This window comes from Muntiacus reevesi, unplaced genomic scaffold (genome assembly GCF_963930625.1).
Source record: "Muntiacus reevesi unplaced genomic scaffold, mMunRee1.1 SCAFFOLD_38, whole genome shotgun sequence".
In the NCBI taxonomy this organism is placed as follows: domain Eukaryota; kingdom Metazoa; phylum Chordata; class Mammalia; order Artiodactyla; family Cervidae; genus Muntiacus; species Muntiacus reevesi.
Window position 1 is genome coordinate 589,486 of NW_027077841.1, and position 15,115 is coordinate 604,600.

Sequence of the window (15,115 nt, forward strand, 5' to 3'; positions counted from 1 at the left end):
CAGAGAAGCTAGTGTCAGAGCGCCCCGGCGTGGCATGCGTGCAGGGGGTTGGGGGGAGGGGGGCGGGGCACGGAGCGTGGAGATGTCAGGTGTCCTCCCACCCTGGGCCTCTCCAGGCCCGCTGCTGCTCGGTGGCCTAACCCCGCCCCCATCGCTCTTGCTGCTCAGGGCCGGGTGGTCTCTGCAGCTGCAGGGCATCCTGCCCGAGGCCCCCCCTGCCCACACGCTGTCTTCCAGTCTCTCTCTGAACGCTCGAATCTTTCTGCCTCTGTCTCACCTGGCGTGGGTGCGTGCGAGTGCCTGTCTGTGTGCCTGGCTATCGCTCCTCTGCTCTCTCAGGAAAGACTTGTGCTGGGCCGGCATTGTGGGGGCAGGGCGGGTCTCGGTAGGGCGAAAAGGCGGGGCTGAGGAGCTCCAGGGGGTTTGCGCAGCTCGCAGGATGGGCACCTGGGGCCCCGGCTGGGCTGCCTCTAAGCCCGCAGGAGGCTCCGGGGATCGCGGCCCCGGGCCGAAGCCCCGCTCGTCCGGAGCCACGTCTCCCTGAGCAGCGAACGGGATGGTGGGGGGCAGGGAGTGAGGGGGCACCGAGACGTCCTCGCTGCTCTACCCACCCCACCTCCCCCCACACCAGGTTCCGCAGGCATGCCAGGCCCCGGCCGGGCCAGACGGGTGCTGGCCGGGGCTGGCGGAGTGTGGGGCCTTGGCGCCCTCCGCTGGCCCCTGAGCTGCCGGCCCTGGTTGGTCGGAGTCCAGTCGCGGGTCGTGCGGCTCAAGTGCGGCGCGCGCCAGGTCGAGAGCTGTGGCCCCACGCCCGAAGGGCAGGTCAGAACGCAAGGGAGGCGAAACGCGGAGCTCTTGGGGCGCCTGACAGCCGCCTCGGTCTAAGGCCATAGCACCCTGAACGTGCCCTATCTCCTCTGATCTGGGAAATTGAGTAGGGCCGGGCCTGGTCAGTACTTGCATGGGAGACCGCCTAGTAGTTAGGTGGTTTTGTGATTTTTCTGAATGCCTACTTCAGAAAGTTAGAATCGGATGACTGCACACAGGAAAACGAATAATGTTTTCACACATAACCTTAAGAATCCAGCAGCTGGTCATTCTATTTCCTGTCCTAACACAGCTAACTGGAAGTCAGGTGCAGTAAGTTCTACTGACTTAAGAACCTCATCGCTAATGGAGGATATATAGGAAAACCCATAATATATCTAAATAAACATGAAAGATAGAACGATGAGAAAAAAAAAAATATTCTCATTGACATCTTAGTTGATATATGAAACACGATGATTATGAAAGCACAACCCATAATCAAGTCCAGGCCATGGAAGCCTGTGACTTTCACTGAGTGTTGACTTCCCTTTCAGCTGAGGTTGTAAAAAGTGCTTTGTAAAATCCTGAGGTTTAACATTTGTAACCTCCTGAAGAGACTGCACTCAGAAGGCTTTCTAGAATATCCTGACGCTGTGGTGAACTCAAGCAATACATTCTGCAGAGGTCGGAAGACAGACATGTTGGGAAGCGGGGATGACTTCTACTGCACTTAGGGAGAAAGGGCATATACAAGTTGAGAAGCAACACCTCAGTGACGGAATCTTTAAAGACTCCATACATGGAGAAGAAATGGCAACCCACTCCAGTATTCTTGCCTGGAAAAATCCATGGACAGAGGAGTCTGGCTGGCTGAAGTCCACGGGATTCCATGACTGATCGTGTGTGCACGAGGGTGGAGGGAGATGGGTTGGTAGCAAGAAACTGGTAAAAGTAAAAAATAAGAAAAAATATAAAATAAAGACTCTTTAAATATGACAACGACTGGCAGGAATAAACCTTCAGAAGTGCCTTCTCAGACCTCCCGTCAGAAGCACAAGCATAAAAAAGACACTGAGTTTTCACGGTCTCACACAAAATTAGACTGGCTTATGACAATGGGCAGAGAGGCTCCTCTAAGACATCGGGGCTGGGCTTTACTGGAGGATGCACATCGATTGAGTGCATGGCTATGTGTTATGGAAATATGTCTTACTGGCAGGGTGAATTCATCTTCTTGAAGAACACAGCAAATAACACTACAAATTCAAGGAACTTGGCTACAATGACAGTAGCTGATTTCATGTTGGCTACTGCTTGGCAGAGCTGGGTTCGCCTCTCCCATTAAGTACCTCAGTGGCCAGCTGTGAATGTAGCCATTAGTTTCTCACTTAGAAAACGAACCTAATACTTGCCATGTGCACTAGCGCAAGAACAGTGAAAGCTCCACGGAGAAGCAAGTCAGACAGACATGCTTCTGTTTTCTCACAGAAGCTGCTTATGACCGGCCCTGCTCACAGACAGATTGCTAATTCCAAATCGATAGACAGTTATGCAGATATTCTTTAGCAACTGAGCCACCAGGGAAGCCCTACTAGCTCAGTTGCTAAAGAATCTGCCTGCAACACAGGAGACCCTGCTTTCAGTCCTGGGTCGGGAAGATCCCCTGGAGAAGGGATAGGCTACCCACTCCAGTATTCTGCCCTAGAGAATTCCACGGACTCTATAGTCCATGGGGCCGCAAAGAGTCAGGCACGATCTGAGCCACTTTCACCTGCACATGCGGATATTACTTAGAAAAAGAAATGTGGTAACAGATTTAGTACCTCTGTCAAGCTCATGAGTGAGTACTATAAATATACAGAATCAGCTTTGTCCTGCATAGTTATTACCATCCTGTATTTGCTTTGAGAGGAGTTGAGCTAGTCTTGTGAAACAGGAATGATTCTTTACCAACTAAGCCACAAGGAAAGCCCACTACTACTGGAGTGGGTAGCCTATCCCTTCTCCAGCGGATCTTCCTGACCCAGGAACTGAACCAGGGTCTCCTGCCTGAGTAACACATATTGGGTAAAAATCGGTGAGGGAGCATAACTATGGACATTGATTGGTAAACTCAGTTTTCCTTGTCCACATGGCTAGCGGAGGAGAAATAAACGTTGGCATGCATTTAAAAAATTCTTCTCATACTATATATAAAATTTACTAGTTCTCTGCAGAAGTCTTTCCTGAAGCACAGATATTGTCATTAGATTGCTTTAGTCATATCCGTCTTATCCACATTTATTTTTAAAAGTCACATAGTGTGGCCTCAAATACTTGAAGACACGACAAAAGCTTTCTTTGGTCTCCATTCTAAACTGGATCGTGAGAAGGCAGTGGATCAGCATAATGCAGGAGCTCAAGATATTTTTGGCAAAAACTTGACTAGTCTGTTTAATGATATGGAAGAATGAGTTAAGGGGGGCAGCACGAAACAGAAGGCCATGCTAGAAGTACACAAGACCTTGTTTGGTAAGTCCAAACATGACTTTTTCTTTCAATTGAAGGATAGTTGCTTTACAGAATTTTGTTGCCAAACATCAGCATGAATGAGCCACAGGTATACATATGTCTCCTCCCTCCTGAACCTCTCTCCCATTTCCCTCCCCACTCCACCCCTAGCTTGTTGCAGAGCCCCTGTTTGAGTCCCCTGAGTCATACATCAAATTTCATTGGCATCTGTTTTTACGTATGGTAATATATTTTCATGTTACTCTGCATTCATCTGACCCTCTCCTTCCTCCCCCCTGCCCATGTCCATAAGTCTGTTCTCTACATCTGTGACTCCTTGGCTGCCCTGCAAATAATTTCATCAGTACCACCTTTAGTTCAAGCATTTTTTTTACCCCCCAAGCATTTCTTATTTCTTATTCCAGTCTTACTGTCTTTAGTGTGAGACTGATTTTGAAACTGATATGAAAGTATTATTCTCAGCATGGAAAATTTGGAAGATTCAAACATGAAAAATTTAAAAAGTCACACAGAGGCTCGTCACTCTAACCTAACCCCTAAAACATTTATTGACTGATTTCTAGTTTCTCTTCTTTAACCTTTTTTATCTACAATAATCCTGTGTATTCCTTTTAGTTAGGGATTCATTTTTAGACTATCCTGACTCTTCAACTAAGTTCCAGTTTTGGGTCTCATACAGTGAGACATGTGCCAAATGCTTCCTGAATACTATAGAACATATTTTATGTTTAAAATACTTGCATGCTTATGTAGTGAGTCAATGACTTTAAGTTTATTTGTTACACATTTCAATGTAAAAGTCAATGTGTGAACTAACATATTCATTCACGATTTAGAAAAGGTGGCTTATTTTGTCGTGTGCTAGAACTCCTCACCCGACCAAAGGTCATGAAGAAGTCTATTGTTTTTCTAAAATGGTTATAGTGTTGTTTTCTTTCTTTTTTTTTTTTTTTGTAATTGAATTAGGGTGTGAGTTGCAAAGTTTGTGTTTCGGTTCATTTCATTCCATCTGTTTGGGTTTCTTTCTCTCTCCTGAGTCAGACAGTAATTTCCCATTGGTTGTCCAGTTACCAAGGTTGGTTTCCATGCATCCGTGCTGGTCTCTGCATTCATGTCCGGGTGTCCTGTGAAACACTAAGCTTAATTTATTTGGAAATGTCCTAGCTGTTAAATACACTGTCATCACTCAGTTGAGCACAAGGATAGAAATTCAGGTGACCACACTCCGGAGAAGCTAGTGTCAGAGAGCCCGGGCATGGCGTGCGTGCAGGGGGTTGGGAGAACGGGGGCGGGGTGCGGAGCGAGGAGATCTCAGGTGCCCTTGCACCCTGGGCCTCTCCAGGCCCGCCCCTACTCAGCGGCTTCCCCCTGCCCCCATCGCTTTCGCTGCTCAGGGCCGGGTGGCCTCTGCAGCTGCCCGGCATCCTGCCCGAGTCCCCCACTGCCCACAAACTGTCTTCGAGTCTCTCTCTGAAACCTCGTCTCTTTCTGCCTCTGTCTCACCTGGCGTGGGTGCGTGCGAGTGCCTGTCCGTGTGCCTGGCTTTCACTCCTCTGCTCTCTCAGGAAAGACTTTTGCTGGGCCGGCAGAGTGGGGGCAGGGCGGGTCTCGGTAGGGCGAAAAGGCGGGGCTGAGGCGCTCCAGGGGGTTTGCGCAGCGGGCAGGATGTGCGCCTGGGGCCCCGGCTGGGCTGCCTCTAAGCCCGCAGGAGGCTCCGGGGACCGCGGCCCCAGGCGGAAGCCCCGCTCGTCCGGAGCCACGTCACCCTGAGCAGCGAACGGGATGGTGGGGGGCAGGGAGTGAGGGGGCACCAAGACGTCCTCGCTGCTCTACCCACCCCACCTCCCCCCACACCAGGTCCCGCAGGCACGCCAGGCCCCGGCTGGGCCAGACGGGTGCTGGCCGGGGCTGGCGGTGTGCGGGGCCGTGGCGCCCTCCGCTGGCCCCCGAGCTGCCGGCCCTGGTTGGTCGGAGTCCAGTCGCGGGTCGTGCGGCTCAAGTGCAGTGCGCGTCAGCTCGAGAGCTGTGGCCCCAGGCCCGAAGGGCAGGTCAGAACGCAAGGGAGGCTCAACGTGGAGCTCTTGGGCCACCTGACAGCCGCCTCGGTCTAAGGCCATAGCACCCTGAACGTGCTCTATCTCCTCTGATCTGGGAAATTGAGTAGGGCCGGGCCTGGTCAGTACTTGCATGGGATACCGCCTAGTAGTTAGGTGGTTTTGTGATTTTTCTGAATGCCTACTTCACAAAGTTAGTATTGGATGACTGCACACAGGAAAACGAATAATATTTTCGTACATAATCTTAAGAATCCAGCAGCTGGTCATTCTTTTTCCTGTCCTAACACAGCTAACTGGAAGTCACTTGCTGTAAGTTCTACTGACTTAAGTCCCTCATCCCTAACGGAAGGTATATAGGAAAACCCATAATATATCTAAATAAACATGAAAGATAGAAAGATGAGAAAAAAAAAAAATTCTCAGTGACATCTTAGTTGGTATATGAAACACGATGATTATGAAAGCACAACCCATAATCAAGTCCAGGCCATGGAAGCCAGTGACTTTCACTGAGTGTTGACTTCCCTTTCAGCTGAGGTTGTAAAAAGTGCTTTGTAAAATCCTGAGGTTTGAAACACTTGTAACCTCCTGAGGAGACTGCAATCAGAAGGCTTTCTAGAATATCCTGACGCTCTGGTGAGCTCAAGCAAATCATTCTGCAGAGGTCGGAAGACAGACATGTTTGGATGTGGGGATGACTTCTACTGCACTTAGGGAGAAAGGGCATGTACAAGTGGAGAAGCAAAACCTCAGTGACGGAATCTTTAAAGACTCCATACATGGAGAAGGAAATGGCAACCCACTCCAGTATTCTTGCCTGGAAAGATCCATGGACAGAGGAGTCTGGCGGGCTGAAGTCCACGGGATTCCATGACTGATCGTGTGTGCACGAGGGTGGAGGGAGACGGGTTGGTAGCAAGAAACTGGTAGAACTAATAAATAAAACAACAACAACAACAACAACAACAAAAAACTAAAGACTCGATAAAAATGACAATGACTGGTAGGAATAAACCTTCAGAAGTGCCTTCTCAGACCTCCCGTCTGAAGCACAAGCGTAATAAAGACATTGAGTTTTCATGGTCTCAGACAAAATTAGACTGGCTTATGACAATGGGCAGAGAGGCTCCTCTAAGACATCGGGGCTGGGCTTTACTGGAGGATGCACATCGATTGAGTGCATGGCTATGTGTTATGGAAATATGTCTTACTGGCAGGGCGAAGGCATCTTCTTGAAGAACACAGCAAATAACACTACAAATTCAAGGAACTTGGCTACAATGACAATAGCTGATTTCATGTTGGCTACTGCTTGGCAGAGCTGGGTTCGCCTCTCCCATTAAGTACCTCAGTGGCCAGCTGTGAATGTAACCATTAGTTTCTCACTTAGAAACCGAACCTAATACTTGCCATGTGCACTAGTGCAAGAACAGTGCAATACCCAACAGGTAAAGGAACATGACAAGTGCCCACCAAGTCAAACAAAAGAGGAGGAGATAGGGAATCTATCTGAAAAACTTTAGAATAATGATAATAAAAATGATCCAAATCTTGAAAACAAAATGGAGTTACAGATAAATAGCCTGGAGACAAAGATTGAAAAGATGCAGGAAATGCTTAACAAAGACCTAGAAGAAATAAAAGAGAGTCAATTAAAAATGAATAATGCAATGAATGAGATCAAAAACACTTTGGAGGGAACCAAGAGTAGAATAACGGAGACAGAAGATAGGATAAGTGAGGTAGACAATAGAATGGTGGAAATAAATGAAGCAGAGAGGAAAAAAGAAAAAATGATCAAAAGAAATGAGGACAACCTCAGGGACCTCTGGGACAATGTGAAACGCCCCAACATTCGAATCATAGGAGTCCCAGAAGAAGAAGACAAAAAGAAAGGCCATGAGTAAATACTCGAGGAGATAATAGCTGAAAACATCCCTAAAATGGGGAAGGAAATAGCCACCCAAGTCCAAGAAACCCAGAGAGTGCCAAACAGGATAAACCCAAGGCGAAACACTCCAAGACACATATTAATCAAATTAACAAAGATCAAACACAAAGAACAAATACTAAAAGCAGCAAGGGAGAAACAACAAATAACACACAAAGGAATTCCCATAAGGATAACAGCTGATCTACCAATAGAAACCTTCCAGGCCAGAAGGGAATGGCAGGACATAATGAAAGTAATGAAAGAAAATAATCTACAACCTAGATTACTGTACCCAGCAAGGATCTCATTCAGATATGAAGGAGAAATCAAAAGCTTTACAGACAAGCAAAAGCTGAGAGAATTCAGCACCACCAAACCAGCTCTTCAACAAATGCTAAAGGACCTTCTCTAGACAGGAAATGCAGAAATGTTGTATAAACATGAACCCAAAACAACAAAGTAAATGGCAACGGGACCACACCTATCAATAATTACCTTAAATGTAAATGGGTTGAATGCCCCAACCAAAAGACAAAGATTGGCTGAATGGATACATAAACAAGACCCTTATATATGCTGTCTACAAGAGACCCACCTCAAAACCAGAGACACATACAGACTAAAAGTGAAGGGCTGGAAAAAAATATTTCACGCAAATGGAGACCAAAAGAAAGCAGGAGTCACAATACTCATATCAGATAAAATAGACTTTCAAATAAAGGATGTGAAAAGAGACAAAGAAGGACACTACATAATGATCAAAGGATCAATCCAAGAAGAAGATATAACAATTATAAATATATATGCACCCAACATAGGAGCACCGCAATATGTACGGCAAACGCTAATGAGTATGAAAGAGGAAATGAATAGTAACACAATAATAGTGGGAGACTTTAATACCCCACTCACAACTATGGATAGATCAACTAAACAGAAAATCAAAAAGGAAACACAAACCTTAAATGATACAATGGACCAGCTAGACCTAATTGATATCTATAGGACATTTCACCCCCAAACAATCAATTTCACCTTTGTCTCAAGTCCACACGGAACATTCTCCAGAATAGATCACATCCTGGGCCATAAATCTGGTCTTGGAAAATTCAGAAAAATTGAAATCATCCCAGTCATCTTTTCTGACCACAGTGCAGTAAGATTAGATCTCAATTACAGGAAAAAAAATTGTTAAAAATTCAAACATATGGAGGCTAAATAACACGCTTCTGAATAACCAAAAAATCATAGAAGAAATCAAAAAAGAAATCAAAATATGTATAGAAATGAATGAAAATGAAAACACAACAACCCAAAACCTATGGGACACTGTAAAAGCAGTGCTAAGGGGAAGGTTCATAGCATTACAGGCTTACATCAAGAAACAAGAAAAAAGCCAAATAAATAACCTAACTCTACACCTAAAGCAATTAGAGAAGGAAGAAATGAAAAACCCCAGGGTTAGCAGAAGAAAAGAAATCTTAAAAATTAGGGCAGAAATAAATGCAAAAGAAACTAAAGAGACCATAGCAAAAATCAACAAAGCTAAAAGCTGGTTTTTTGAAAAAATAAACAAAATTGACAAACCATTAGCAAGACTCATTAAGAAACAAAGAGAGAAGAACCAAATTAACAAAATAAGAAATGAAAAGGGTGAGATCACAACAGACAACACTGAAATACAAAGGATCATAAGAGACTACTACCAGCAGCTCTATGCCAATAAAATTGACAACTTGGATGAAATGGACAAATTTTAGAAAAGTATAACTTTCCAAAACTGAACCAGGAAGAAATAGAAGATCTTAACAGACCCATCACAAGCAAGGAAATCGAAACTGTAATCAAAAATCTTCCAGGAAACAAAAGCCCAGTACCAGATGGCTTCACAGCTGAATTCTACCAAAAATTTAGAGAAGAGCTAACACCTATCTTACTCAAACTCTTCCAGAAAATTGCAGAAGAAGGTAAACTTCCAAACTCATTCTATGAGGCCACCATCACCCTAATTCCAAAACCACACAAAGATGCCACAAAAAAAGAAAACTACAGGCCAATATCACTGATGAACATAGATGCAAAAATCCTTAGCAAAATTCTAGCAAATAGAATCCAACAACATCTTAAAAAAATCATACACCATGACCAAGTGGGCTTTATCCCAGGAATGCAAGGATTCTTCAATATCTGCAAATCAATCAATGTAATACACCACATTAACAAATTGAAAGATAAAAACCATATGATTATCTCAATAGATGCAGAGAAAGCCTTTGACAAAATTCAACACTCATTTATGATTAAAACTCTCCAGAAAGCAGGAATAGAGGGAACATACCTCAACATAATAAAAGCTATATATGACAAACCCACAGCAAGCATCACCCTCAATGGTGAAAAATTGAAAGCATTTCCCCTGAAATCAGGAACAAGACAAGGGTGCCCACTCTCACCACTATTATTCAACATAGTCTTGGAAGTTTTGGCCACAGCAATCAGAGCAGAAAAAGAAGTAAAAGGAATCCAGATAGGAAAAGAAGAAGTGAAACTCTCGTTGTTTGCAGTTGACATGATCCTCTACATAGAAAACCCTAAATACTCTTCCAGAAAATTACTAGAGCTAACCAATGAATATAGTAAAGTTGCAGGATATAAAATTAACACACAGAAATCCCTTGCATTCCTATATACTAACAATGAAAAAACAGAAAGAGAAATTAAGGAAACAATACCATTCTCCATTGCAACAAAAAGAATAAAATACTTAGGAGTATATCTACCTAAAGAAACAAAAGACCTGTACATAGAAAACTATAAAACACTGATGAAAGAAATCAAAGAGGACACAAACAGATGGAGAAACATACCGTGTTCATGGATTGGAAGAATCAATATTGTCAAAATGGCTATTCTACCCAAAGCAATCTATAGATTCAATGCAATCCCTATCAAACTACCAACGGTATTTTTCACAGAACTAGAACAAATAATTTCACAATTTGTATGGAAATACAGAAAACCACGAATAGCCAAAGTAATCTTGAGAAAGAAGAATGGAACTGGAGGAATCAACCTGTCTGACTTCAGTCTCTACTACAAAGCCACAGTCATCAAGACAGTATGGTACTGGCACAAAGACAGAAATATAGATCAATGGAACAGAATAGAAAGCCTAGAGATAAATCCACGAACCTATGAACACCTTATCTTTGACAAAGGAGGCAAGGATATACAATGGAAAAAAGACAACTGCTTTAACAAGTGGTGCTGGGAAAACTGGTCAACCACCTGTAAAAGAATGAAACTAGAACACTTTCTAACACCACACACAAAAATAAACTCAAAATGGATTAAAGATCTAAATGTAAGACCAGAAACTATAAAACTCCTAGAGGAGAACTTAGGCAAAACACTCTCCGACATGAATCACAGCAGGGTCCTCTATGACCCACCTCCCAGAATATTGGAAATAAAAGCAAAAATAAACAAATGGGACCTAATGAAACTTAAAAGCTTCTGCACTACAAAGGAAACTATAAGTAAGGTGAAAAGACAGCCCTCAGATTGGGAGAAAATAATAGCAAATGAAGAAACAGACAAAGGATTAATCTCAAAAATATACAAGAAACTCCTGAAGCTCAATTCCAGAAAAATAAATGACCCAATCAAAAAATGGGCCAAAGAACTAAACAGACATTTCTCCAAAGAAGACATACAGATGGCTAACAAACACATGAAAAGATGCTCAACATCACTCATTATTAGAGAAATGCAAATCAAAACCACAATGAGGTACCATTACACGCCAGTCAGGATGGCTGCTATCCAAAAGTCTACAAGCAATAAATGCTGGAGTGGGTGTGGAGAAAAGGGAACCCTCTTACACTGTTGGTGGGAATGCAAACTAGTACAGCCACTATGGAAAACAGTGTGGAGATTTCTTAAAAAACTGGAAATAGAACTGCCATTTGACCCAGCAATACCACTTCTGGGCATACACACCACGGAAACCAGATCTGAAAGAGACACGTGCACCCCATTGTTCATCGCAGCACTGTTTATAATAGCCAGGACATGGAAGCAGCCTAGATGCCCATCAGCAGATGAATGGATAAGGAAGCTGTGGTACATATACACCATGGAATATTACTCAGCCATTAAAAAGAATTCATTTGAATCAGTTCTAATGAGATGGATGAAACTGGAGCCCATTATTCAGAGTGAAGTAAGCCAGAAAAATAAAGAACATTACAGCATACTAACACATATATATGGAATTTAGAAAGATGGTAATGATAACCCTATATGCAAAACAGAAAAAGAGACACAGAAGTACAGAACAGACTTTTGGACTCTGTGGGAGAAGGTGAGGGTGGGATGTTTCAAAAGAACAGCATGTATTTTATCTATGGTGAAAGAGATCACTAGCCCAGGTGAGATGCATGAGACGAGTGCTCGGGCCTGGTGCACTGGGAGGACCCAGAGGAGTCGGGTGGAGAGGGAGGTGGGAGGGGGGATCGGGATGGGGAATACGTGTAACTCTATGGCTGATTCGTGTCAATGTATGACAAAACCCACTGAAATGTTGTGAAGTAATTGGCCTCCAACTAATAAAATAAAATTAAAAAAAAAAAAAAAAACTGAGCTATCCTAAAAATTAAAAAAAGAAGCTACCTCTTCTATGCAACATCTGTGTGTCTTCTGTCTGTCTTCTTCCTCGCTGACGCCACTCATCCCTTGGGTATTCCTGGTCCTGCTGGGGCTAGACCTCGGCAATTTTGCTCAATGCTTTGGATCCTAGTGGAAAAACATGCTGTTAATCCTACTTTTGCGAGGATTAAAACCATCGTAAAAACTGGAATTTATTTAAATATTTTTGGTTTAAATATATCTTGTGTATATAATTACCCAGATTACTGTTGGGTATTAGATTGCTATGTTACAATATGTATGGCATACATGAGTTCCACTGTTATTGATATGATATGTGGTGGAGAGGTATTTGGTGGTGCAAGTGATTTAAATGATGTGTTCACAGTGTTTATATTCCTGTTATGTGGTTAATGGGTCTTGGATTCACGTTTGAAATATGACTCCCTTGTCTTTTGTGATGCATGAGAAGTGCTGGAATTGAAGATGATGCAGGTTAAGTCTAGGGTTGAGGGTGTGAGTAGGGTGGGGGGGAGGGTGTGGGTTAGGTTAAGGGTGTGGATTAGGGTGTGGGTTACATTGTGGCTTAGGGGTTAGAAGTTAGGGGTGTGGGTGAGGGTGAGGGCTGAGGGGTGAAGGTGTCAGGTTAGGGTTGGGATGATGCGTTAGGGTTAGTGTGTCAGGTTAGGGTTAGGGGGTCGGGTTGGTGTTAGGTTCTGGGATAGGGTTACGGTGTTGGTTAGGGTTAGGGTGTCGTGTTGGGGTTAGGGTTAGGGCAAGGGCGAGGGCAATTTCGCCTGGAACCTTGTGGAGGGGCCTCACAGTCAAAGGTAAAGGCAAAGTCACATCCACACTTCTGTTCCATCCCCTTTGCTCTATAGTAGAGCTCTAGTAAGCCTAGGCCTGGTAGGAAAACTCTTGGCTCCTGTGGGGACACATCCTGTGTGTGAATCTGCATACCAGACCTAGGGGCCACAGGGCGCCTGTTTTCTTCTGGGAGAGGGAACCCTGAAGCGGTGTTGCCTGGCAACAGCTTGAAAATCCATTAAATTGCACTTTACGTACCTCTGACAAAGCTAGATTTGCTCCACCTTTTCGCCATTTGGAAGCAAACCTTCCATACCCTCTCCCCAAGTAGGCAATGGGCCTACTTTGAGTAGAAAGTCCCCTTGAGGAGCTGAGCCCAGGAAGGCACCCAGTCATGTCAAACACACTCCAGCTGCTTACTTCCTCATGGGCAGTATCACTATCAGCTAGGAATGTCTTTGCAAGGATTGAAAAGGGAAGGGGAGATACATGGCCCTGCCTCTGAAATTTCAGTCCTCTGAGCAGAACTGGAATTCAATTGTATCAGCGAAACTGTGCCTTCCAAAGAGGCTTGCAAACACACCCCGAGTGGCTGCCTCTTCTTCCCTGAAGAAGGCTCCCTTTCCCTGCATCCTGCAGACTCCCTGTCCCAGCCTCCTGGAAAAGCGCTTCTTGGAGTTCCTTTCTTAGTTGCAGTTATCCCTCAACTTGGGGCCATAGGGAGTAGCCCCACACTCACAGGGGAAGGCAGACCCACCTCCACACATCTCTTCCATCCCCTTTGCTCTGTAGGACAATTCTAGTGAGCCTAGGTCTGTCAGAAAATTCTTGGCTTTGACGGGAACACACCCTGTGTGTGAACCTGCATACCCGACCTAGGGGCCACAGGGCGCCTGTTTTGCTCGAGTGGGCCTTGAAGTAGTACAGCCTAGTGAGAGCTTGAAAATCCATCCAATTGCTCCTTTCTTACCTCTGACACCTAGCTTTGTTCCACCCTTTGGCAGTGTGGAGGGAAGAGGGCCCAACCCCGTCCTCAAGCGGACATGGGGCCTACTTTGAGAGGAAAGGCCCCCTTGAGGAGCTGAGCCCATCAAGGCACCCAGTCATGTCAAATATACTCCCACTGCTTGCTTCTTCATGGGTAGTACCACTATCAGCTTGGAATGTCTTTGCAAGGATCACAAAGGGAAGGGGAGATACACGACCCTGCCTCTGGAACTTCGGTCCTCTGAGCAGACCTGAGTGCTCTAGGGAGCCTAGGACTGTCAGGAAAATTCTTGGCTCCTACGGGGACACACCCCATATGTGAACCTGCATACCGGACCTCGGGCCACAGTGTGCCTGCTTCTCTCGGTGTGCCTAAAGCGGTGCAGCCTAGCAACAGCTATTGAGCCTAGGTCTGTCTGGAACATTTTGGATCCTGTGGGGAAAACACCCTGTGCACACCCCTAGATACCGGGCCTAGGGGCCAAAATTCTCACATGTCTCCTGGGGAACCCTAACACAGTGTGACCTAGCAACTGCTTGAAAATCCATCCCATTGCTGTTTTCCTCCTTCTGATACAGCTAGCATTGCTCCTTGCTTTGGGATATCTCAAGCAAGGGGCGAGTCCATAACTGCTCTCCTGGGGCCCAATGGATGTGCAAGGTGCCCTCAACCAGGTGACCCCAGCATGCCACCTGGCCCCCTCAGACACACTCCCGCAGCCTTCTTCCTCATGGGAAGCACCTCTCTGACCCAGGAATGTGTTTGCAAGGCTCGGAATGTGCAGGGAGACACATGGCCCTGACTCTGGAATTGAGGTCCTTGGGGCAGGCCTGCAGGTCTGACATCTGAGAAGCAAAACACTTGCTGCAAATAGAGGCCTGAAAACACACTCTGTGTATGACTTTCCTTCCTCCAAGGAAGATAGCTTTCCCAGTCTCCTGCATGCTGAGTGTCACACAGCTGGAATGTGCTTGCGTGGAGGTCATGATTCAGTGGCAATGGCCCCTGAGGCCCTGTGCCCAGGTAGGGCGCCCACACTCACAGGCAAATCAAAGCAACTTCCAAATGAGTCAGCTCTTCACATCTAGTGGCCAAAGTATTGGAGTTTCAGGTTCAATATTAGTCTTTCCAATGTATATTCAGACCTGATTTCCTTTAGGATGGAGTGGTTGGGTCCTCTTATAGTCTAAGCAAACTTCAAGCATCTTCTTCAGCACCACAGTGCAAAAGCATCAAATCTTTGGCTGTCAACTTTCTTTATAGTCCATCTTTCACATCCATACATGACATGGAAAAACCTTAGCCTTGACTAGACGGATCTTTATTGGCAAAGCAATGTCTCAGCTTTTTAATATGCTG